We start from the raw sequence: 26,479 nt of genomic DNA on the forward strand, positions 1-26,479 counted from the left end.
ATATTAAATAAATAAATAAGTAAAAATAAATACATAAATAACAACCAACCATTTACTCATAAGAAAACTGTGACTATAGTATCTTGGTAAAAAACATAAAATTATGAAAATGCTTTGAAATATGGATCACCTTTCCTATTAAAAAAGTGCTTACCATTGTCTTAAGCTTTTGTACAGCACATGTACTGTTTTGTAAAAAGAAAGTCTGCACAGCAAAATGATCTGGATAAACCAAAGATCTGAATATGTAGGTCCTGGACAAGTGTTGTAGCACTGTAACTCCCTGGCCAAGCACGGTTGCATCACACATTAGTTGGATAACAGGTGCTTCTGTTTTGGGGTAACTTCCTGGCACAACAGAGCCCCACTGCTTCCTTTTTGGCTCCAGCCTGCTGTATTGTAATATTACCAGGGTTGCAAAAGAAAAGCCTAAAATGGAGACCAAAATACTATGTTCTATCTGTCTAAATTTTTAATCTGTGAGTAGAACAGATAACCATGCCATGCAAATTACATTAAATATTGTGGTTTGTGAGCAGGGATTGGTTAGTACCTTGAGGTCATCTGTGCTGTATGTCTCGTTATCTGTTTCACTTGAGACATATTATATTACAATTCAGATCGTATTTTAAGTTATATGGATAACAGTTCCTAACAGTTTTTTTTAAATTGTGGTTGAATATATATAACATAAAATTTACCAGTAAAACCATTTTTTAAATGAACAGTTCTGTGGCATTAAGTACATCCATGCTGTTGTGCAACTATCACCATCATCCACCTCCAAAATTTTCAAAAGCGTATCAAACAGAAACTCTGTACACATTAAATAAGAACTTCCTGCTCCCCTCTCCCCACACCCCTGGCAACCACCATGCTACTTTCTGTCTCTATGAATTTGACTACTATAGGCACCTCACATAAATGGAATCATACAATATTTGTCCTTTCATGATGACATTATTTCACTTAGAATAATAACTTCAAGTTTCATCCATGTTGTAGCATGTGTTCAAGCGATTCTCTTTTAAAATTTAAAAATTTCCTTCTCTTTTAAGGCTGAATAACATTCCATTATATGTATATACCACATTTGTTTATCCATTTATCCATCAACAGACACTTGGGTTGCTTCCACCTTTTGGCTTTTGTAACTTTGCTATGAACATTGGTGTACAAACATCTGTTAGGGTTACTGCTTTCTTTTGGGTTTATACCCAGAAGTGGAAATGCTGGATCATATGGTAAATATATTTTTAAATTTTTGAGGAACTGCCAAACTGTTTTTCCTAGGAGCTGCACCATTTTATATTCCAACCAGCAGTGCACAAGTGTTCCAGTTTCTCCATATCCTCACCAACACTTGTTATTTTCTGTTTTGTTTTTGTTTTATAATAGCCATCCTAATGAATGTGAGGTGGTATCTCACTGTGGTTTTGACTTGCATTTCACTTGTGACACTGAGCATCTTTTTATGAGCTTATTGGCCATTTGTATATCTTCTTGGGAAAATGTCTATTCAAGTCCGTTGCTCATTTTTTAATTGGGTTTTTTTTGTGTGTGGTTGAGTTGTAGAGAGTTCTTTATATATTCTGGGTAGCAATTCCTTATCAGACAGATGATCATAAAGTGTTTTTCTATTTTTTTTTTTTTTTGAGACAGGGTCTCGCTCTGTCGCCCAGGCTGGAGTGCAGCAGCGCAATCTCGGCTCACTGCAAGCTCCGCCTCCCGGGTTAATGCCATTCTCCTGCGTCAGCCTCCCAAGTAGCTGGGACTACAGGCGCCCACCACCACACCTGGCTAATTTTTTTGTATTTTTAGTAGAGATGGGGTTTTACCATGTTAGCCAGGATGGTCTTGATCTCAAGACCTTGTGATCCGCCTGCCTCAGCCTCCCAAAGTGCTGGGATTACAGGCATAAGCCAACACACTTGGCCGATCATAAAGTGTTTTTTTGTTTTGTTTTGTTTTGTTTCAGACAGAGTTTCGCTCTGTCACCCAGGCTGGAGTGCAGTGGTGCGATCTCGGCTCACTGCAACCTCCACCTCCCAGGTTCAAGCAATTCTCACACCTCAGCCTCCTGAGTAGCTGGGATTAAGGCGCCTGCCACCATGCTCAGCTAATTTTTGTATTTTTAGTAGAGAAGGGGTTTCGCCATGTTGGTTAGGCTGGTCTCGAACCCCTGATCTCCTGATCCACCCGCCTTGGTGTCCCAAAGTGCTGGGATTACAGGCATGAGCCACTGCGCCTGGCCAATCATAAAGAGTTTTAGGAGAAAATTAGGTCTCCAATGAAGACTGAGTAGCAGTAGAAGACACATAGGGGTGAACACAAGCTTTGTGTGACTGAAACATACCAGTAAGCAGATTTACCGGGGAAGGAACAAGTAGAGACTAGAGAATGCCAGGGTGCAGAGTTGCAACCTTTCACTCTCAGGCAGAGTTGCCCTTCCTCCTTGCTTCTTATCTCCCTTAGCGTGGGGGTCTGGAGTTACCTCATGTCTGCCTCATTTTTCTCAGACCCCTAACTACTACATCAAAGACCCACCCGAGACAGACTAATGATTTGCTTTCTAGCAATGTTTCTCAAACTTCTTTCACTTCACAATTTTTGCCATCTTTACATATATATAACATTTTCTTAACACTTTTCTTTAAATCAACTCAATTTTGAAAATTAAATTTATTATTTTATTTTTGAGACAGAGTCTCAGTCTGTCACCTAGGCTGGAGTGCAGTGGCACCATCTCAGCTCACTGCAACCTCTGCCTCCTGGGTTCAAGTGATTCTCGTGCCTCAGCCTCCTGAGTAGCTGAGATTACAGGCGCAAACCACCATGCCTGGCTAATTTTTGTATTTTTAGTAGAGCCAGGGTTTCGCCATGTTGGCTAGACTGGTCTGGAACTCCTGACCTCAGGTGATCTGCCCACCTCAGCCTCCCAAAGTGCTGGGATTACAGACATGAGCCACCGCGCCTGGCCACTAAATTTATTTTAAAAGGAAACTTTATATTTATTTATTTATTTATTTTGAGACGGAGTTTCGCTCTTGTCACCCAGTCTGGAGTGTAGTGGCTCCATGTTGGCTCACTGCAACCTCCTCCTCCTGGGTTCAAGCAATTGTCCTGCCCCAGCCTCCCAAGTAGCTGGGATAACAGGTGCCCGCCACCACGCCCAGCTAATTTTTTGTATTTTTAGTAGAGACGAGGTTTCGCCATGTTGGGAAGGCTGGTCTTGAACTCCTGACCTCAGGCAATCTGCCTACCTCGGCCTCCCAAAGTGCTGGGATTACAAGCGTGAGCCACTGCAGTATTGTAAATGGAAAACCAGAATCAGGTGTCTTTTCAGGCACAACAGATTATAAACATCAGTCATTCCTTTGTCATCTAGGACATTTTCTACTGTTGATACTAGATAAGCACGTCCCTTTCCCTAACAGAGAGCATCTGCTAGCATGCCACAGTGGGGCCATTTAGTGAACACAGGTGCTGTTCAATAGACAGTTTGCACTTGTGCAAAAGTTTGTGCCCAGGAAGGAGAGAACAGCTGATAGTGACATGGTACCATCTCAAATGTTTTTCCTTACCGTACTTTGCTCTAGGCTACAGAAGACCTCTTGAGATTTTATTCCTGGGGGAAAAGCCACAGATTCCCAGAAGGTTCCCTCTGTATATGTGAGTGAAGGGGGATAGAGGCCTAACTGGCTCAGCTGTCAGTTGACTGGAGGTAATTGTTTAATTCAGTAGTTCTCAAACTTTGTGGCCTCAAGATCCCTTTGCATCCTTAAAAATTATTGAGGAATACAAAGAGCTTTTGCTTATGTGGATTTTATCTATTTATATTTACCAATTAGAAATTAAAAGTGAGAAATTTAAAACTATTTATAAATTCATTTCAAATAAACTAATTATGTTTTAATATTTTCATGAAAAAGTTACGTATTTCCAAACAAGAGTGGCTTTGTTTACTTTTTTGTAAATCTCTTTAATATGAGACTTAATGGAAATCAGCTGAATTCTCGTATCTGCTTCTGCATTTAATCTTTTGCAACATTACATGTCATGAAGCCTCTGGAAAATGACATTGCCACACTCATGAAAGAGTGGAAAAGCCAAATTATGTTTTGCTATTATTTTGCAAAGTTTTAACTTCATAGATCTTCTGAAAGTGTCTTGGCCACTCCCAGATATGCTTTAATTCATTTAGAGGTAACATAGTATGGAGGGTTGGAGGGTAGATCCTAGAGTTCAAATGCTGAGTGCACACCCCAGCTCTGCCGCTTTTATTATTTGTTTGACTTTGGCCAAATGATTTAACTACTTTATGTCCTAGTTTCCTTATTTGTAGAGTGACGGTAATAATGTGGTGATACACATAAGGGTATGTAATGGTGAAATTAGAAGAATAAAGACCTTGAAAGAGAGGTACATATGGGTGCTCAGTCTAGCCTTACACTGAAAGTTCAATGCTATTTGTATTTATTTTATATATGAGATTAAACATTTATTACTGGCCATCTCTATTTCCTTTTCTGACTCATCTATAATATATTCTATCTACTTTTTGATGAGTTGGTATTTTTACTAATTTTGGGAGTTCTTTGTATAGTATACGTATTAACTTCTTGATTCTTTTATGTATTGTAATTATTTTCTCCAAATCCATAACTTAGCTTTTAACTTTATTTATATTTTTCATCATAAAGAAGTTATAAATTTGTATGTGTCAAATCTATCAGTGTTTTTCCCTGTGGCTTCTGGGTTTCATGTTCTGTTGATACCTAGATTAAAACAATCCTATATATTCTTTTAGTGCTTTCATACTTTAACATTTAGGTATTTAACACATTAAGAACTTATTTGGGAGTACAATGTAAAGAAGAGATTTAACTTTTTATTCAGAATGAGTAGATACGTTTCAACATCATTTCTTAAATATTCCATCAATTTGCTACTGATTTAAAATGCCTCCTTTATAATTCACTGAATTCTCATAACCATATGGAGGTATTTTTAAAGTATTTTGATTCATGTAGTATTTGTCTCTTCCAGTAGCTATAACATACATTTAAAATGACTTTAGACTTACAGTACATTTTAATGTATGGTATTCCCTCATTCTTCTTCTTCCTCATGATTTTAAATTTTTCCATGAATTAATTTCTCAGGATAAATTTTAGAACCATCAAATACTACCCTCATTTCTCCAAAGTTATGATTATGATTGAAATTATTGCATTACATGTATATATTAATAGTGTAAAGTATCTTTACACTATTAAGTTATTCTAACCAGGAAATTAAATGGTTTTTTGACTTAGTCAAATTATTTTATGCCCTTCTGTAAATTCTTTTTTTTTTTTTTTGAGTTTAGGAGTGGAAAGTTTAATAGACAAGAAGAGAGACAGAAAGCTTCCTCATGCTGAGAAAGTAGGTTGCCCAAGAGCGCCCTTCTGTAAATTCTTAAGATGTTCTCAATATAAGTCTTGATATTTCTTTTACAACATATTCGTGGATATTAAACAGGATATTCTATAAAAATTTGTTTGTGATTATGAACCTCAGGATGAAAACTGTAAGGGTGATACAAGCCTATGATTATGACTTCAACACAATACTTTTGTTTTGGTTCATCTTAAAAATAGAAGTTAAGGTAATGATACTCAAGGTATACATGATGAACAAAATGCATCCAGAATGCATTTTTCTTTTTTTTTTTGAGAAGTAGTCTCACTCTATCACCCAGGCTAGAGTGCAGTTGCACAATCTCGGCTCACTGCAAACTCCGCCTCCCGGGTTCAAGCGATTCTCCTGCCTCAGCCTCCCAAGTAGGTGGGACTGCAGGCACACACCACCATGCCTAGCTAATTTTTGTATTTTTAGTAGAAATGGGGTTTCACCATGTTGGCCAGGCTGTTCTTGAACTCCTGATCCGCCCGCCTCGGTCCCCCAAAGTACTGGGATTACAGGCATGAGCCACCACGCCTGGCCCTAAAGATAATTGTATATTGGCTAACATGAAAGAAACGATTATCTATTAACCCTGTCTGATGCATTAAATTTGTCTCCCTAAGCAAGACAGTGTTTGAATCAATAGCGGACTCTATTCTTCTATGTGAGAAAAGAAAAAGGCAGTAAGAAATAAGCTTCCTGAGTCTAATGCAATATTCTCAAACAATCGCGTGTATCGAAATCAGTTGGAGAAATGCAAATTAAAACAATTTGCATTTCTAACAAGTTCTCAGGTGAAGCTGATGCTGTTAGGCCAGCAACTACATATTGAGAACCGCTGTTCTAATGTAATAACTTTGGGAGAGAAAGCCCAGTAGCTTTGCTAGGAGATTGATGCAGGAAGTGATGATAGAGAACATTATTAAGAGCTCTGATCACAGTAAGAATTATTTTGTTTGGCATTATATTCCTTTAAAGCTATGAATTCTTCTCTGGGCTTAGGTTTGATTCACTTCCCATACATATTCATATGAAGTGTTCCAGTTTTCCAATTTGTATGCAACTTGTAATCTCAAATTTGACTTCTGCTATAATCCAGTAATTATTTTGTAGTGTTTTTAAAGAATCGGGAAGTTTTTAAATTCATTTTTATTTATTCTACAAATATCTATGAAGTATCAACTATGAGCCACATGCTTGGAATATATCACAGAGCGAAAGAGATTCTGATTTTTATCCTTATGAAGCCTCCATTAGGAGGCAGGAGCTAGACAATAAACATAATACATAAATTATACAGCATGCTAGAAAGTGGTGTTATACGTAACACAAAAATAAAAAAGAGAAAGGAAAATCATATGTGCAAATGGAGGGGCTGTAATTTAAAATAATGTGATCAAGGTAGGCCCCATTGAGCAGGTGGGATTTAAGGAAGGACTTAAAGGAGGGGAGTTAGCCAAGTGAACACACAGAAGAATAGAAAGTAAACAGCTTGTGCAAAAGCCCTAAATTAGTAAATGCCCAGAATAGCACGGGTGGAGAGTTGGAGATGAGGTCTGAGACGCAAGAGAGATGAGTTCATGTAGGCTTTTAGGCCATTGTTATGACTTTGGGTTTCACTGAGTGAGATGGGGAGCCACTGAAGAATCCTGAGCAGATGAGTGACACAACATAATTTACATTTCAAAAGCATGACTGGCTATTTGAGCACAGATTATAGGGAACAAGGATAGAATCAGGAGGCAAGTGAGCAGCAACCCAGGTGAGAGATAATAGCAGCTTGGATCAAGGTGGTGGCAGTAGAGGACTGAGAAGGGGTCAGACTCTCATTCCATTTCAAAGGTACAGCCAGCAGGATTTCTTGATACAATGAATATGTGGTATTAAACAGGAAAGTCAAGGATGACTCCAAAGTTGTTTTTTGTTTTTTGTTTTTTCCGAGACAGAGTCTCACTCTGTGGCCCAGGCTGGAGTGCAGCAGCATGATCTTGGCTCACTGCAAGCTCCACCTCCTGGGTTCATGCCATTCTCCTGCCTCAGCCTCCCAAGTAGCTGGGACTATAGGTGCCCGCCACCACACCTGGCTAATTTTTTTTGTATTTTTAGTAGAGATGGGGTTTCATCGTGTTAGCCAGGATGGTCTTGATCTCGTGACCTTGTGATCCGCCCACCTCAGCCTCCCAAAGTGCTGAGATTACAGGCGTGAGCCACCACGCCCAGCCGACTCCAAAGTTTTTACCATCATTATCGAGAAGGGTGAGTTAACATTCCTAAAATGAGGATGACTACTGAACAGGTTTAGGATTAAATATCAGAAATTTGGTTTTAGATGTTTTGGTTTTGAGATGTTTATCTGACATTTACCTGGAGATGTTGGGTAGGTTGTTAGATAAAGGAATCTGGGTTTTAGGTGAGAAGTCAAGGCTACATGTAAATTTGGGAGTTGTCAGCAAATAGATGGTTTTGAAAGCCATGAAAGTGGATAAGATCCCTCAAGATGTGTAGATGGGGAAAGACAGGCTGAGCCCTGGGGCACTCCAGTGTGAGGAGATCTGGGAAACGTATCAGACCAATAAAGGAGACATCAGTAACGTAGGGAGAAAACACAGTGTGCAATCAAGTGAAGAAAAGTTTACCAAGGAGGAGGTAGTGAATATACTTGGTCAAATGTTGCTGATAGGTCAAATAAAGTAGGATTGAAAACTGACCATTGGAATTAGCATATGGAAGCTATTAGTGACTGTGATAAGGACAGTGGTCTTTGTGACGGGGAGAAAGCCTGATTAGAGTAGGTTCAAGTGAGAATTAGAAATGAGGAATTCAAAACAGCATCTACAGACTATTAATTCAAGGTGCTATTTGGGCGCAGTGGCTCGTGCCTGTAATCCCAGCATCTTGGGTGGCCAAGGCAGGCGGATCACCTGAGGTCAGGAGTTGAAGACCAGTCTGGCCAACATGGTGAAACCCTGTTTCTACTAAAAACACAAAAATTAGCTGGGCATGGTGGCACATGCCTGTAATCCCAGCTACTCAGCAGGCTGAGACAGGAGAATCACTTGAACCTGGGAGGTGGAGGTTGCAGTGAGCCGAGACTGCACCACTGCACTCCAGCCTGGGCAACAGAGCGAGACCCTGTCTCAAAATAAAATAAAATAAAAATAAAAATCAAGGTGCTGTGTTGAGAAGGGGAGCAAAGAAACAGGACAGTAACTGGCAAGAAAAGTAGTATCGAGATTTTTTTGGTTTGTTTAAAGATGGGAGAAATAACAGAATGCTTGAATGCCAGTGGAAGTAATCTTGAATGAGGGCAAACACTGGTTAATGTAGAAGAGAGAAGGAAGAATTGCTGTGTTACTATCAAGTAGGTGTGAGGGAATGTGATCTAGTACAGGAATCAGTAAAATTTTTTTGGAAAGAGCCAGACAGTAAATATTTTAGGCTTTGTGGATCACACATGGTTTCTGCTGTATATACTTTTTTCTCCCCAACACTTAAAAATGTAAAAAACTAGCTGGGCGCAGTGGTTCACGCCTGCAATCCCAGCACTTTGGGAGGCTGAGGCGGGTGGATCACAAGGTCAGGAATTCAAGACCAGCCTGACCAACATAGTGAAACCCCATCTCTACTAAAAAATACAAAGATTAGCCGGGCGTGGCGGCGGGCGCCTCTAGTCCCAGCTACTTGGGAGGCTGAGGCAGAGAATCGCTTGAACCCGGGAGGTGGAGGTTGCAGTGAGCCAAGATCGTGCCACTGCACTCCAGCCTGGGTAACAGAGTGAGACCCCGTCTCAAAAAAAAAAAAAAAAAGTAAAAACTATTCTTGGTTTATGGGCTGTACAAAAAGAAAATGCAGGATTTGGGCCACAGGCTGCATTTTGTCAACCCTGATCTAGTACACAAGCAGAGGCTGATTTTAGATGAGAGCATGGACATCATGCATATATGTATAGTAACAGGCTGGAAAGAAAATTATGAGTTCAGAAGCTGCTAGAAAGATATTTAGTGGCAGGGGATCTCTTCTGATTGCTCCGATTTTCTCCAGGAAATAGGAACAAGAGTTATCATCGAGGGTAAGACTGGCAATAGAGTGTTGGATATTTGAAAAGAGAGGAGAATTACATAAAATCATCTCAGGAAAAGGGAGTGCTATGCTCTGAATGTTTGCGTCCCTTCAAAATTCGTATGTTGAAATCCTAACCCACAAGGTGATGGTATCAGAAGGCCTAATCACCTTTGGAGGGTGATTAGGTTATGGGGGGGTGGTCCTCATGATTGAGATTAGTGTCCTTATCAAAGAGGCTCGAGAAAGGACCCCTCTTTCCTTCCACCATACCTTCTCACAGTGAGAAGTCACCATCCATGAACCAGAAAGCTGGACTTCAACAGACACTAAATCTGCTGGTGCCTCGATCATGAATTTCCCAGCCTCCAGAACCATAAGGAAGACAAGTCTGCTGTTTATAAGCTACCTAGTTTATGATATTTTATTGTAGCAGCCCAAGCTGACTACAAGTAAATAAACTTGGAGAAAATATAATTTGATTGACTGGCAGCATCTTGAGGTCACATGAGGTTTGTCTTCAAGAATTTAAAGTGAAACTCTTGCATTTTTCTTCCAGTCATGTTCAGCTACATGAGAGCAAGAATGGAGTAGATAAGTAATGATTAGGGTTATGGTTTTGCCAGTGGGTAAAAGGAATATCCAATCAATGACTGGCTATGGAATTTAAGCCAAGTGAGGAGGAAAATAAGGGTGAGAAGCAGTGAAACAGTGATACAATCAATAGATTAGAACTACCAACAAAGTTAAATAATTATGAGGAGCTAGGGATCTAGAGGGGAAAGCTGGAAAGACAAGATGTGGCAACCAGAAAGGTGGATGCATGAAGTTGAGATGCAGTTAATGGTAATAAGCAGATCTAACTAGGGAATGACCAAAGGAGTGGCTGAAGTAGAATGAAAAGAGGTGTCCAAGAAGCTGGAGGTCAAGATATTGGAAAGATCATTGATGTGCATATTAAAATCGCCAAGAATTAAGGCAGGAGTGTTGGAGAGACTGATGGTAAACCAGCAGTTAATATCATCAAGAAACAAAAATAACCTTTGTTGACTTTAGGTTTTATTGCACTATCTGAAAAGTAGCTCTTAAGATTCCTACTTTTTGAGATTCACTAAGGTTTTCTAGGTGGTCAATCTTATGATTAATATTTGGAAATGTTCCTTGGGCCTAATAAGAATATAAATTCCCTACCTGTAAGATACAAATTTATATTTATAAATATTTTTATTAGGTTGTTGTCAGTGAATATGGGAGGTTAGTCAAGAGCCCATTGTATAGACAAAAGATGGTTGCTTGGATAAGGCTGGTGGTAGCAGATGAAATGAATTGGATGGAGTGAGAGTTACTTAGGAAGTCAAATCAATAGGACCTCATGATCAACTGGATAAAGCAAGTAAAGGAGAGAAGTGACAAAGATGACTTCTAGGTCTCTAGAAAAAGGTAAAGGATGATATAGCAATGGCATTAAGAACATAGGCTGTGAAAAGTCAGGCTGCCTTTGTTGAGGGCTAGCCTTTCCTTAAAAGGTGTATGACTTTAAGAAGTTATTTTACCTTTCAACTTTCTCACTGCAAATGGAAAACAGTATTATCTGAGGTTCTTGTGAGGATTAAGCGAATTAATGGATTAACACTTACTTTAGTCATAACATACAGTAAACTCTCAATGACTGGAAGCTATCTTTAGTGAGACAGAAAACATTCACAGATAATCAAATTTAGGCGAAAAGGTAATGAACTCAGTTTTATATTTCAAAGTTGCATTTGAAGCATATGTGTGGAGGTGGTAGGTAAGTAAACAGTAGGATATTCACATCTGGAACTCAGAAAAAAGATGTGAGTTGGAGATACAAACTGCCTCTAGTGAGGCATCTCTGTATAGATGGTAACTACACACAAAAGCCACGGGAGTGGAAGAATTCATGAAAAAAAATTAGTGAAGAGAGGGACTGCTATGGACTGTGTCCCCCAAAGTTCTTGTGTTGGAAAATTAATCTTCAATGCAACAGTGTTGGGAGGTAGGACCTAATAGGTCATGATGGCTCTGTCCTCATGAATAGATTGTTATCATGGGAGTGGGTTCATTATAATGGAATGGGCTTGTAACAAAAGCACTTTTTCTTGCTCTCTCTCTCATCATGTGATGACTTCCACCATGTTATGATGCAGTAAGAAGGCCCTCACTAGATGTGGCCCCTTCATCTAGGACTTCTCAGCTGCCAGAACTGTGGGCCAATATACTGTTTTTTTTTTTTTTTTTCAGACAAGAGTCTCTCGCTCTGTTGCCCAGCCTGGAGTGCAATGGTGTGATCTCAGCTCACTGCAACCTCCACCTCCGGGGTTTAAGCAATTCTCCTGCCTCAGCTTCCCAAGTAGCTGGGATTACAGGCACGTGCCACCACGCCCAGCTGGTTTTTGCTATTTTTTTTAGTAGAGATGGGGTTTCACCATGTTGGCCAGGCTGGTCTTGAACTCCTGACCTCGTGATCTGCCCACCTCGGCCTTCCAAAGTGCTGGGATTACAGACGTGAGCCACCGTGCCAGGCCAACGTTTGTTCTTTATAAAGTTTAGGGTATTCTTTTAGAGCAGCAGAAAATGGATTAAGAGAGGGGCTACTTTAAAAAATTATTGAGGTAAAATTCACATGACATAAAACTCACCATTTTAACCATTTTACTGTACAATTCAGTGCCTTCCATTACATTCACAATGTTTGCAAGTATCACCACTACCTAAATCTGAATATTTTCATCACTCAAAAAAGAAACCCATTAAGCAGCAACTCCCCATTTCTACATTTCCCTAACCCCTAGCATCCATCAATGTTTTCTGTCTCTATGGATGAGCCTCTTCTAGATGTTTCACATAAATACAATCATGTAAGATGTGGCCTTTTCTTTTCAGTTAGCATGTTTTCAAGGTTGATCCATGTTGCAAAGTATACTAGTACATAATTTCTTTTTATGGCTGAGTAGTTTTTTATTGTATGAATATACCACAATTTGTCCATTCATCTGTTGATGAACATTTGGGTTGTTTCTACTTATTGGCTATTATAGTGCCGCTACATACATTCGTGTAGAAGTTTTTATTTGTTTTCTATCCTCTTGAGTATATATTTAGAACTGCTGGGTCATGTTAATTCCGTTTAAAATTTTGATGAACTGTCAAACTATTTTATAGTGAATGCACCATTTTATATTTCCGCCAGCAATTTATGAGCTTTCCAATTTCTCCACAACCTTGCCAATACTTGTCTTTTAATAATAGCACCCTAGTGAGTATAGAAAGTGGTATCTCATCGTGGTTTTGATTTGCATTTCCCTTAAGGTGGAAGGTTATGATGCTAGGCATCTCTTCATGTACTTGGCCATTAGAATACCTCCCTTGGAGAAATGTCTATTCAAGTCCTTTGCCCATTTTTAACTTGAGTTGTCTTTTAATTGATGACTTGTAAGAGTTATTTGACCTTTACCAGGTATATGACTTGCAAATATTTTCTCTCACTCAGTGGGTTCTCTTTTCTCTTTCTTGATAGTGTCATTTGATATGTAAAGTTTTAAATTTTGATCAAGCCTAATTGTATCTATTTTTCGTGTTGCTACTTGAGTTCTTGGTATCATATCTAAGAACCCACTGGCAAATCCCAGGTCATATAGACTTACCCCAATATTTTCTTCTAATAGTTGTATATTTTCATTCTTATATTTAGGTATTTGATTTATTTTGACTTAATGTTTGCATGTGGTGTAAGGTAAGAGTCCAAATCCATTCTATTACATGTGGATACCCAGTATCCTCAGCATTTGTTAAAAATACTATTCTATTTCCCAGTGATCTATCTTGACACCTTTGTCAAAAATCAGTTGACCACAGATGTATAGGCTTACTTCTGGGCTCTCAATTCTGTTTTATTGGCCTACATATCTATCCTTATGTCAGTACCACACTCTTTTGAGTGAACGCCTTCCGGGTTCATGCCATTCTTCTGCCTCAGCCTCCCCAGTAGCTGGGACTACAGGCACCCGCCACCACGCCCGGCTTTTTAAAATTTTTAGTAGAGACAGGGTTTCACTGTGTTAGCCAGGATGGTATCTACCTCCTGACCTCGTGATCTGCCCGCCTTGGCCTCCCAAAGTGCTGGGATTACAGGCGTGAGCCACCACACCCGGCCACATCCTTGCAATTTCTTATGAATTTTAGGATCAACCTGCCCATTTCTACATTAACGGCAGTTGGAATTTTGGTAGGAATTTCACTGATTCTGTTGGCTAATTGGGGGAGTATTGCCATTTTCAAAGTGGATATCCTTGTAATGTGCTTCAGGATTCACTTTGGTTAAGGATCTTTGCATCTATATTCATTAGAAATAGTGGACTGTAGTTTTATTTTCTTGTGATGTCTTTGTCTGGATTTGGTACTAAGTAACACTGGCATCATATAATGAGTTAAGATATTCCCTCTTCCCCTACTTTAAGTGTGTGAGAAGGACTGGCACTCTTAAAATATTTTAAGTCACCAGTAAAGCCACGTGGTCTGATCTTTCCTTTCTTGGAAGTTTTTTTTTTTTTTTAATTAGTACTATTATAGGTTTAGTTTTTTCTTGAGTCAGTTTTGGTAGTTTGTGTGCTGCTAGGAATTTGTCCATAGGTTATCTAATTTGTTAGCATATCATTGTTAATAGTATATCCTTACAATCCTTTTTATTTCTGTAAGATTGGCAGTAATGTCCCCACTTTATTCCTGATTTTAGTAATCTGAATCTTTTTGTCTTGCTCAGTCTTTTTAAGGGTTTGTGAACATTATTATTTCAAACAACGAACTTTTGGTTTTGTGGATTCTATTTTCTACTGTATATTTCATTTATCTCTGCTCCAGTCTTTATTATTTCCTTCCTTCTGCTAGCTTTGGTTTCCTCTTCTTTTTCTAGTTCCCAAAGGTGGAAGGTTAGGTTGCTGATTCTAGGTATTTTTTAATGTAGGCATGTGCAGCTATAAAATTTCCTTTGAGCACTGCTTTTGCTGCATTCCATATGTTTTAGGGTGCTGCATTTTTGTTTTTATTCATCTCAAAGTATTTTCTAATTTATCTTGTGACTTAATCTTTCTTTGACCCATTGGTTGTTTAAGGGTGTGTTATTTTCAGTTTTATTCCATTGTAGTCAGAGAAGACACTTTGTAATTCAATCTCTTAAAACTGAGACTTGTGGACTAACGTGCTTTATTCTGAAGAATGTTCCATGTGAACCTGAGATATCTTGGAATGTCTTTTTCCACTTGCTATGGTTTGAATGTGTGCCCTCCAAAATTCAGATACTTAAACTAAATGGCCAACATGATGGTATTAAGAGGTGGGACTTTTTTTGTTTGTTTTCTTTTTTGAGAAGGAGTCTCGCTCTGTCACCCAGGCTGGAGTGCAGTGGTGCAATCTCGGCTCACTGCAAGCTCCACCTCCCGGGTTCATGCCATTCTCCCACCTCAGCCTCCCAAGTAGCTGGACTACAGGCGCCCGCCAGCACGCCCAGCTAATTTTGTTTTTGTATTTTTAGTAGAGATGGGGTTTCACCGTGTTAGCCAGGATGGTCTCGATCTCCTGACCTTGTGATCCGCCTGCCTCGACCTCCCAAAGTGCTGGGATTACAGGCGTGAGCCACTGTGCCCAGCCAGGAAGAGGTGGGTAAGTCTTGAGGGCTCCTCCCTTCATGAATGAGATTAGGTGCCCTTAAGTTAGGGCCTGATGAGGAATTTCATTCCTTTTTGCCCTTTTACCTTCTGCCACGTTGAGGATATAACATTCCTCCCGTATAGAGGATGCAGCAATAAGGCGTCATCTTGGAAGCAGAAAGCAGCTCTTACCAGACAACCAAACCTGCCAATGTCATAATTTGGAATTTCTCAGATTCCAAAACTGTGAGAAAATAAATTTCTGCTCTATATAAATTACCTAGTCTCAGGTATTCTGTTATGGCAGCACAAGAAAACTAAGGTGCCGGCTGGGCGCAGTGGCTCAGGCCTGTAATCCCAGCACTTTGGGAGGCCGAGGCAGGCAGATCACCTGAAGTTTAGAGTTAAAGACCAGCCTGGCCAACATGGAGAAACCCCATCTCTACTAAAAAATACAAAATTAGCTAGGCGTGGTGGCACATGCCTGTAATCCCAGCTACTCAGGACGCTGAGGCAGGAGAATTGCTTGGGCCCGGTAGGCGGAGGTTGTGGTAAGCCAAGATCATGCCATTGCACTCCAGCCTGGGCAAAAAGAATGAAACTACATATCAAAAAAAAAAGAAAAAAAAAGAAAACTAAGGTGACACCCTTTCACTTTCAACATATTTGTGTCTTTCGTTCTAAAGTGAGTCTTTTATAAACAGGATATAGTTAGAGCATTTAAAAGACTCCATTCTGCCAATCTCTCCAACTGTTACATGGAGTTTAAGGCATTCACACTTAATGTAGTTAGTAGTAAGGGAGGACATTGCCACTTGCTATTTGTTTTCCCTATGTCTTCCTCAATTCCTCCCTTATGCCTTTTTTGTATTAGATATTTTCTAGCATACCATTTTTATTCCCTTTTCAACATTTTTAGTTATTTTCTTAGTAGTTGCTCTAGGGATTACAATTAACACTTTCATTTATAACAATCTATTTCAAATAAATACCAACTTAGTTTCAACAGTACACAAAATTTTTGCTCCTATACTTCATACTTTCCTCATCATCATGAATCACCTTAATACATTGTGCTTTCATTGACACAGATATAATTATTACTTTCATTTATATCTACCTACGTATTTAAATGTTTATCAGTGTTTTTTATTTCTTTATGTGGATCTGAATTACTGTCTGGTGTTTTTTCACTTCAGGCTGAAGGATCCCTTTAGTATTTCTTGTAGGGCAGGACTACTAGTGAGATACTCTGTTTTTGCTTATCTGTGGATGTCTTAATTTCTCCTTCACTTTTGAAGGATAGTTTTGCTGGATACAGAATCTTGACAGTTTTTACTTTTTTTTAACTTTTTTTTTTTTTTTTTTTTTTGAGACAGTCTCACTGTCGCCCAGGCTGGAGTGCAGTGGCACAATCTCGGCTCACTTCAGGCTCCACCTCCCGGGTTCACGCCATTCTCCTGCCTCAGCCTCCTGAGTAGCTGGGACTACAGGCGTCCGCCACCGTGCCCGGCTAATTGTTTGTATTTTTATTAGAGACGGGGTTTCACCGTGTTAGCCAGGATGGTCTTGATCTCCTGACCTCGTGATCTGCCTGCCTTGGCCTCCCAAAGTGCTGGGATTACAGGCATGAGCCACCGCGCCCGGCCGACAGTTTTTTCTTTCAGCACTTTGAATATGTCATCCCACTGCCTCCTGACCTCTGTGGTTTCTAATGAGAAGTCAGCTATTTATCTTACTGAGAATCCTTTGTATGTGAGGAATTGCTTCTCTCTTGCTGCTTGCAGGATTCTTTGTCATTGACTTTTGACAGTTTAGTTATGTGTCTTGGTGTGGGTCTTTTTGAGTTTACCCTATTTAGAGTTCTTTGAGCCTCTTGAATATCTAGATTCATGTATTTCATCAAAGCTGGGACATTTTCTACCATTATTTCTTCAAATATTATTTATGTCCCTTTCTTTCTTCTCCTTCTGGGACTCCCATTATGCATATATTGGTATGCTTGATAGAGTCCCATAAGTCTTTTATGCACTGTTCATTTTTCTTCATTCTTTTTCCTTTCTGCTCCTCAGACTGCATCATCTTAATTGACTTATCTTGAAGCCTGTTGATTCTTTCTTCTGACTTCTCCAGTCTGCTGCTGAATACCTCTAGTGAATTTTTAGTTTTAGTTATAATACTTTTCAACTCCAGAATTTCTATTTGGTTCTTTTCTACAATTTCAATCTCTTTAATGTTTTTCTGTATTTGATGAGACATTGCTTTCCTAATTTTTTTGTTCTTTGTCCATGGTTTCCTTTAGCTCTTCTAGCATGTCTAAGTTGATGAAAAGTTTTCGTTTTCTATTTGGTTCTTTTCTACAATTTCAATCTCTTTAATATTTTTCTGTATTTGATGAGACATTGCTTTCCTAATTTTTTTGTTCTCTGTCCATGGTTTCCTTTAGCTCTTCTAGCATATCTAAGTTGATGAAAAGTTTTCGTTTTCTACATCCAAAGTCTGTGCTTCTTCAGGGGTAGTTTCTATTAATTTCTTTTTTTCCTGTGTATGGGCCATACTTTTTTGGTTTTTCCTTGTCTTGTAATCTTCGCTAAAAATGTGACATTTTGAATAGTATCATAGTGTGGTAACTCTGGAAATCAGATTCTCCTCCCTCCCCATAGTTTGTTGTTGGTACTTGTTACGGTTACTATTGTTTGGTAACTTTTCTGAACTTCATAAAGTCTGTATTTGTTGCTGTGTGTGACCACTTGAGCTTCTGTTGTTAGCCTAATTCGCAGCTAGTGATTCAACAGAGAAATAGATTTCCTTAAATGCCTGAAACCAAGACAAAAAGAAAACACTCTCAGTCTTTACCAGTAGGCTCTGTGTAAGCGTGGGGCATACCTTCAACATTCAGCTAAGCAACAAATTCACCTTAGTTTTCACTTCCTATTTGAGCAGAGCCTGATGGTTAGCCAGAGGTGAGAGTTTAAGGCTTTCTCAAGTCTTTTCTGAGTATTTGCTCACCCTGGGTGTGAATGTGGCCTTTTGGATTCCCAGGAATATGTGAAAGTTTTAAAAGCCCTTATTCTCCAAAATATCTTACTTTCCAGCTTTTCCTCCCAGGCTTTTTGGTGTGTCTATTGTTTACCTTAGCTATTATTCTTTGCCCAAGATGGCAGAGGCTAATAAACGTGCCTTTACAAATTTTTGACAAATGCCTGTAGTCACCTATCTTCCTCAGGAGATTTCCAAGTTAGGTGAACTAAAATAAGCCTCCATAATTCTTTGAAAACAAGGTCCATGGCCAGGCATAGTGGCTCATGCCTGTAATCCCAGCACTTTGGGAGGCTGAGGTGGGTGGATCACCTAAGGTCAGGAGTTCAAGACCAGCCTAGCCAACATGGCAAAACCCTGTCTCAACTAAAAATACAAAAATTGGTCGGGCATGGTGGTGAGCACCTGTAATCCCAGCTACCTGGGAGGTTGAGGCAGGAGAATCACTTGAAGCCGGGAGGTGGAGGTTGCAGTGAGCCGAGATTGCGCCACTGCACTCCACCCTGGGCAACATGGGCAAAACTCTGTCTCAAAAAAAAAAAAGAAGACAGAAAAAAAGAAAACGAGGTCCATTCTGCTCCCTTTGGCACCAGAACAGATATCAGAAATGCAGGTCGTTGAACAGATATCAGAAATGCAGGTCGTTGTTTTCAAAGCTGGACAGGGAGGTGGTACCAGGGTAAGTTTAAGTGATAGAAAGTGCTCCTGAGATTTGGGATTCAGACTTTTTTTTTTTTTTTTTTTTTTTTTGAGACAGAGTCTCACTCTGTCACCCAGGCTGGAGTGCAGTAGCATGATTTTGGCTCGCTGCCACCTCCACCTCCCAGGTTCAAATGATTCTCCTGCCTCAGCCTCCCGAGTATCTGGGATTACAGGCGCCCGCATCCACACCCAGCTAATTTTTTTGCTGGTCTCTAACTCCTGACCTCAAATGATCTGCTCACCTTGGCCTCCGAAAGTGCTGGGATTATAGGCATAAGCCACCGCACCTGGCCTTAGCCATCTTTTTAAAAAGATGTTTCCTCAGTTACTATAAACCTTTGACTAATTTCCAGAATTTATATAAAATTGATTCCGACAATTTTTGCCAATGTATTCACTGGTTTTGTGGAGAAATGCACTCTTGGAGTTTCTTACTCATCATTTTCAACGACACCACCTCCAAAGGACTGATTCTTGAAGAACTTCAACATTTGCTGGTGGAGTAGACAAGGACGAGTCTGTGAAAAGTAATGAGAGGAGCAGTCAGAGAAGGAAGAAGAAAGTACAAAATGTGTTGTGCCATAGAAGGCGAGAGAGAAGGGCAATGCAAAGAGAGTCACTATCAATGTCGAATATTCTGAGATCAAGTAAGAAAAAGAGTGAAAAAAATGTTCATTAAACATAGGTACAAAGAAGTTGTTTGTGACCTGTGACCTTAACACTATTTCTAAATGAGACAACATTGATATTTTGAGCAGGACAAGTCTTAAGTATAAAGGACTGTCCTACGCATTGCTACATGTTTAGCATCTTTGACCTCTGGTAACTAAATATCAGTAGCACCCTTCGCCCTTAAGTCACACTAAAAATATAGCAGTGATAAAAAAAAAAAAAATACTGCCACACATTTCCAAATGCTCCCTGGAGACTCAGCACTGCCTTTTGAAGAACCACTGCTGTGGGGAAATCTATTTTGCCAATATTATGGGGGCAGATGTCAAACTACAGTGACCTAAAATGTAAATACGAGAGTAAAGAATGAAACAAGTGAGGTACCACAAATAAGACTTAGCGGATGTTTGGCTGAAGTGAGCAATTAAGAGTATAGGGTCAAGAAAGGGTTTTTTTAGTGGTAGGATTTAGATATGTTTAAAGACCAGTGGAAATAATCCAGATGAAAGAGAGCTTGAATATACAAAGGAAGGAATAATTGATAATATAAGGTGAACTGAAGGGGGGATGGCAATAAAGGACAGGTAAAGAAAATGGCCTTAGATAAGAAGCTTACTTTCTGTTTTGAAACAGTAACCTTAGGCACTTAGGCAATGCAGTAGGATCCTAACTAGTTTCCCTGCTTCTTTCCTTGCAATATAGACTATTTTCAACACAGTAGCCATGTCATTTTCTGCTCATAACTCTTCAATGGCTTCCCAATTAACTCAGAATAAAAGCCAATCTTCTTATAATGGCCTATAAGATCCTTCAGTCTGTTCCTCCACACACTCCTTTAACTTCACCTCATTTCCTAATATTTTCCCTCTCAGTCACTACCCTTCAACCACAGAGCTTTCCTTATTATTTCTGAACACATTAGGCACAGTCTTTCCTCAGGACCTTTGCTCTTGCTGTTCCCTTTGCCAGAAACATTCCTTTCTAGGCACCTGTATAGCTTGCTACCTCATCACCTTCAAATCTTTGCTCAAATGCCACGTGCTCAATAATCACTCTACTTGAAAACATTACTCTTCCATCCAACACTTTATCTTACCCCACTGTTCTCTGCAGCAGTTATTACTTTCTAAATTACTATGCCATTTGATTTTGGTGATGATGAGGCTGAAGTGGAATCACTATATTCTATTATTTTATAATCTTCAGCAGCATGCAACTGCTCAGAGGTGCTCAGAAAATTAATGGTTGGGTTAATTCAGGTTAAGTTTCACCAGACATAGGTAACGGGTTTAGGGTATGCTCCTCAATATTAGCTGAACTTTAGTATCTATTCCCTGCAAAGAACCTTAAAAAATGGCCAATCTTGAGTCAATAAGTAATTCTCCCAAGATCTGTTGATTGCATTATTTACATCATCCCTGCCTAGAAGGGTACACCATATGTTGATATGGTGACGTCCTGGAGGTGTTTACTCCCCTTTCCCAGATAGTAATTTTTGTTGCAGTTTCTTGTTTTTCCTCATAATTGAATGAAAGCTTCGTATCACAAATATGAGACCCCAAAGTATCTCCTTTTAGTTATGTATCATACTTAAAATACAAACTCCATAAGAGCAAAATCCAAGTGACTTTGCTTAACACTATGTTACTAAGACTTGATACACAGAACTTCAATACTATTTTTAAAGAATCAATAACCGCCAGTAGTGAAACATGTATGTGCCAGGTACTGCTAATTTACACAATTTCAATTACTTTTCACAAACAGTACTATACCCTATTAAGCCAAGTTTAGCGAGAAAGCAGGATAATCTTCAAGACTAGTAATTTGCCCAAGGTGACGTTGCTAGTCAATAATGTAGCCTGAACTCTACGTAATGTCATACTGATTCTAAAACCCATGCTTTTAATCACTAAAGTAGGCTGAGTTTGTGAGGAAGGCAAGGACAGAGAAAAAAGAGGAATGAAGTATGTGAAAATTTTAAGGAATACATCCTTATTTTATGATGTTTTAGAAATTGCAGCAAAACTTTTTAAAGTCCCTTTTGGCCGGGCACAGTGGTTCACGCCTGCAATCCCAGCACTTTGGGAGGCTGAGATGGGCAGGTCATGATGTCAAGAGATGGAGACCATCCTGTCCAACATGGTGAAACCCTGTCTACTAAAAACACAAAAATTAGTTGGGTGTGGTGGCACGTGCCCATAGTCCCAGCTACTCGGGAGGCTGAGGCAGGAGAATCGTTTGAACCCAGGAGGTGGAGGTTGCAAGCAGCCAAGATCGCGCCACTGCACTCCAGCCTGGCAACACAGTCAGACTGTCTCAAAAAAAAAATCCCTTTCACAACTAGAGGCTTGAGGATTTCACTTTTTGGTTCTTCCTTCAGTTCTTCCTTCAATAGAATCACATTAAAATCTTGGTCAACCTATACATAACCTATGAGTTGATAGTTTTTCCCCTCTATTGGTTGGTATGTGTTCAATCTACAGGTTGAAATGTGGGTCTTTTGCTCATTTGGAAACTTGATATTTCTCATTAGATAGCAGTGTAAATAACCTGGTTTAAGATTTGCTATACATGCAAATTCATGTACATTTTTTAATATCTATCACAATATTTTGCCTGTATTAGGAACAATCTAGCTTTATCCTCCATCTTATTTGTGAGAACAGGACTGGATTTATAATTCTTTTATTCTTTCACAAAGCAAACAGAAATAGAACCTATGCTTTTTCCTCGAGAATTCAATTTTGCTATTTTCATTGTGTATGTTTCTGCAGGCAAATATCCTTTAATTCAACAAATATTTATGGTATGTCACATGAAGCATTCATTCTAGTGGGAAACAACCAATAAACAAAATATATGGCAAATGGTTTAAGAAAAATAGATCAGGGTTAAGGGAGCAACATGGTGGTAGGGTGCCATCATGCAGAGTTCTCAATTAAACAAGACAAGACTTAATTAGAGACCTGAAGAAATGAGAGTGTAAGCTAAGCAAGTACTAAGGGGGAAGAGGATTCCACGCAAAGGGACATCAGTGCAAAGGTCCTGAGGCAGAGGCATGCTTGGTATATTGGAGAAACAGGGAGGGAGGGTAGAATGGTGGGAAAAGAACGAGAAACTAGGGCCGGGTGCAGTAGCTCATGCCTATAATCCCAGCACTTTGGGAGGCTGAGGTGGGTGGATCACGAGGTCAAGAGGAGACCATCCTGCCCAACATGGTGAAACCCCGTCTCTACTAAAAATACAAAAATTAGCTGGGTGTGGTGGCACGTGCCTGTAGTCCCAGCTACTCAGGAGGCTGAGGCAGCAGCATTGCTTGAACCCGGGAGGCAGAGGTTGCAGTGAGCCAAGATCATGCCATTGTACTGCAGCCTGGCAACAGAGTGAGAATCAGTCTCAAAACAAAAACAAAAACAAAAAAAGAGCAAGTAAAGAAGTCAGTGGTAACAGGCAGTTTACATATGGTCTAGTGGATCATGGCTATAACGTCGGCTTTTATTCAAGATTGGAATGATATTATCTGATTTTTTAAGGGATTACTGCACTGTATGAGACAGCAAACAATGTGGAAGCAGGCAGAGAAGGGCAAGATCAGTTAGAAAGCCTTTGCCATGGTCCAGGTGGTGTAATGATGGTGGCTTGGACCAGAGTGAACTTGGTGGAGGTGGGTTACAGAGATCAGATTGTGGATATATTTTGAAGGTAATGCTGGCAAAATTTGTTGATGGAGTCAATGTGAGATATAAAAGATGACTCCAAAGTTTTTAGCTTCCACTGGAAGAATGGAGTTGTCATTTCAAGAGACTGGGAAGATCTCAGCAGGACTTGTTTGGGGTGGGGGGAGATAGAGTTTGGTTTTGAATACATTAAGTCTGTGATGCCTGTTAGAAACTCAAGCAGTGTTATACAGTAGGCAGTTAAGTGTGAGTCTTGTGTTCATAGGAAAGGTGTGGACTGGAAATTCAAATGTGGGTTTCATCCAGTCAGAGATCTGAACGAGATTGCCTAGGGAGAGAGAACAGAGGAGGGCGGGTTGTAAGATTTGAATCTTGGGCCACTCCAGCATTTAGAGGCTGGAAAAGAAGGAGAAACCAGCAAGGAGTCTAAGGAACAGCCATTTGGGAAGGAAGAGAAGCAAGAAAGAAAATGAAATCCTGGTAGGCAAGATAAGGAGCTTTAGGGAGAAGAAAGTTATCAGCTGTGTCAAATGCTGCTGACAAGTGGAGATGAAGACCGAGAAATAAAAATCAGGCTTGAAAACATGGACGCTACAGATGATCTTGAACAGGTTCAGGAGTGTGGGAATGAAGTCTGTGGGTTCAAGAGAGAGTAGAAGTAAAGATAAAGTATTTCTGTAAAGGAGAGCAGATCAGACTTCTGATAATGTGGTTTTATTTAGAGACAGCATCTCACTCTGTCACCCAGACTGGAGTGCAGTGGTGAGATCTTGGCTCACCACAACCTCTGCCTCCCAGGCTCAAGCGATTCTCCTGCCTCAGCCTCCTGAATAACTGGGATTACAGGCGCACACCACCACACCTGGCTAATTTTTATATTTTTAGTAGAGATGGGGTTTCACTATGTTGGCCAGGCTAGTCTCAAACTCCAGACCTCAAAATGATCCACCCGACTTGGCCTCCCAAGGTGCTGGGATTACAGGCACTGACCCATTGCATCCGGCCTATTTATTTTTTGAGACAGGGTCTCCCTCTGTCGTCCAGGCTGGAGTGCACTGGTGTGATCATGACTCACTGCAGTCTCGAACTCCTGGACTAAAGTGATTGTTCAGTCTCAGCCTCTGGAGTAGCTAAGAATACAGGCATGCATCACCATGCCTGGCTACTTTTGAGCAAATGGTTTATACCAATTTCAGCAGACATCTAGTTATCAAACAGATTAGTAGTAATTTTGATGCCAGTTTTCAAAAAGTTTCTATGAAATATTTGTTATTTGTTGTACTCCTCTGATGTTTGTCAATGGATTCACTACAAATATGTCAGAAGTTGCATGTTAAGACGCTACCGAATTTTTTTGTTTTCATCATTTCAGTCACTGGCAATTTTTTTTTCAGTTACTGACAGTCTAAGTGAGCATTAAATAGGCTTTTTATTGGTCTGCACATCTCCATAAACAGCAATAAGCTTCACATCTGGCAGGTGGATGTGACAAATAAGATTATGTAATTTTTTTTCCAACCAGTTGTGATTTCAGAGGCTTTCTCCCTACATCATTCCATCTCTTCATTCTATTAGGTCTAGCAATAATGTAACTTCTTAGACACTAAATAAATCAGTTACTTTTTATTTTTGGAGGGGGTTGTTTCTTCTGACTTGTTTACTAGTTGCCTCTTCTGTGTTAATCACATATTTATGTTTACCACAATTCTTTTCATTAAACTAATGTTGCCTTACAAAGAGTTTAGTGCAAAAAAAAAAGTCAATCAACCAGTCAATCACCCGAATACCACCACTCTCAACTAACGGTTGTTTGGTATACTTGACTTTTTTCCTCTCAATGTACCTGCAGCAGTACATAAAATCAAATTTGTAGCAATTTCACTTAACACACCTGAGGCCTTCATTCACACCCATAACTTTCACATGAATTTTCTTTCACCAACGGACTTCAGCGAGGAAGAAACAGAAGAGGGAAAAGTGAGAGATAAAGAGGGTGTTCAGGGCACCGCTGGGTATGGAAAACGTTAGAAAGGGGTGAAAAGCCGAGCGCAGTGGCTCACGCCTGTAATCCCTGCACTTTGGGAGGCCGAGGCGGGAGGATCAATTCAGGCCAAAGGTTCGAGACCAGCCCGGGTAACACAGCGAGACCCTATTTCCGGAAAAACTTCTTTAAAAAAAATTAGCCGGGCGTGGTGGTGCATGCCCTTGGTCCCGGCTACTCAGAGGGCTGAGGTGGGAGGACCCGTGAGCCCCGGAAGTCGAGGCTGCAGTGAGCTGTGATCGCGTCACTGCACTCAGACTGGACGACAGCGCGAGACCCTGTCTCAAAAAAAAAAACAAGGGGTAGGGTGGGGCAGTGAGACGGTTCAGCGTTGTTCCTAAGGAACTAATCTCCCTAAATTTCCAGTCTCAAGCACCGCTTTCATTCCCTGCCCCGAGCGGCGCTCCCCGCTCCGTGCAGGCATCTCCGCTGAGGGCCGCCCTGACGCACGGCCTTCTGCCTTGGACACAGAACCCCTCAGCCCTTCCTATTGGCCGTTTCTGGGCGGCACAGCACGCGCTCCTTCCCGCCTCGGGGCGCAGGGTGAGACTTACGTCTAAAGGGCGCCCGGCGAGCTCGCAGCAGCCCCTGCCCCACGGAGGGCCGGTGGCGCGCGCGGCGTCCGGTGAGGGGCAGCGGCCCGGGCTCGGTTCCGGCTTCTAGCAGCGGCCCGAGGGCGCCGGAGCGCGCTCCCCGTTCCCTAGGGCGCAGCTTCCGCGGCTGCAGCCCAGGCAGCTCTTCGGGAAGCGTCCGCCCGCGGTCTCGCCAGGGGGTTTCCGATCTCCCCGCCTGACAGCGCAGGGGCGGGGGCAGCGGCCGGAGAGCTCGCCCGAGAGCACCCCCTCCCGCGACGCCTCTGGGCGCACGCGCAGCCGCTGCAGCCTCCCTTATTTAGTCCGCGATGGCTTCCCTCGCGCCCCACCGTCCTCTTCCGGAAGGCGGCTCCCTCCTTGCGCAGCCCGGAGCCCCTGGGATCAGTCTCGAGCAGGCGCCCGAGCGAGACTATCCCTAAACGGGAACGGCGGTGGCCGGACTCGCGAGTGAGGAAAAGAAGGAAACGGCAGACTGGTCGCGAGGAGGAGAGCCAGGCCTCAGAGGAGGAGAGAGGCCGGAGCCAGCCGAGGTTTGCCGAGGGCGGTGTTCCGGACCCGCGCGGGGCGGGGAGGAAGGCCGAG

General features: G+C 40.9%; 1 protein-coding gene and 1 long non-coding RNA gene across 12 annotated transcripts in view; one reads left to right on the top strand and one right to left on the bottom strand.

Moving 5' to 3' along the window:
* Positions 1-1,632: 1,632 nt before the first annotated feature.
* LOC129480765 (uncharacterized) lies at positions 1,633-26,427 on the bottom strand. 2 transcript variants are annotated; one of them, XR_010120306.1, is made up of 4 exons: positions 25,859-26,427; positions 19,347-19,429; positions 11,400-17,987; positions 1,633-11,364 (listed from the first exon to the last, which is right to left on the bottom strand). It is a non-coding gene; the product is annotated as an uncharacterized lncRNA (long non-coding RNA). The 2 variants fall into 2 exon arrangements; XR_008657116.2 differs by having other exon boundaries at positions 1,633-17,987.
* WAC (WW domain containing adaptor with coiled-coil) overlaps positions 26,177-26,479 on the top strand; it is an 86,974-nt gene continuing 86,671 nt past the window's right edge. For 8 of the 10 annotated variants that reach the window (XM_055275018.2, XM_063637300.1, XM_063637301.1 and 5 more), the window contains exon 1: positions 26,286-26,427. The gene's annotated coding sequence lies outside the window, so the exon portion shown is untranslated. Of the gene's footprint in view, positions 26,428-26,479 lie in introns of all 10 variants that reach the window. The other 2 variants (XM_063637299.1, XM_055275019.2) reach the window with 2 other exon arrangements.

Source organism: Symphalangus syndactylus, chromosome 4, assembly GCF_028878055.3.
Source record: "Symphalangus syndactylus isolate Jambi chromosome 4, NHGRI_mSymSyn1-v2.1_pri, whole genome shotgun sequence".
NCBI classification, from domain to species: Eukaryota; Metazoa; Chordata; class Mammalia; order Primates; family Hylobatidae; genus Symphalangus; species Symphalangus syndactylus.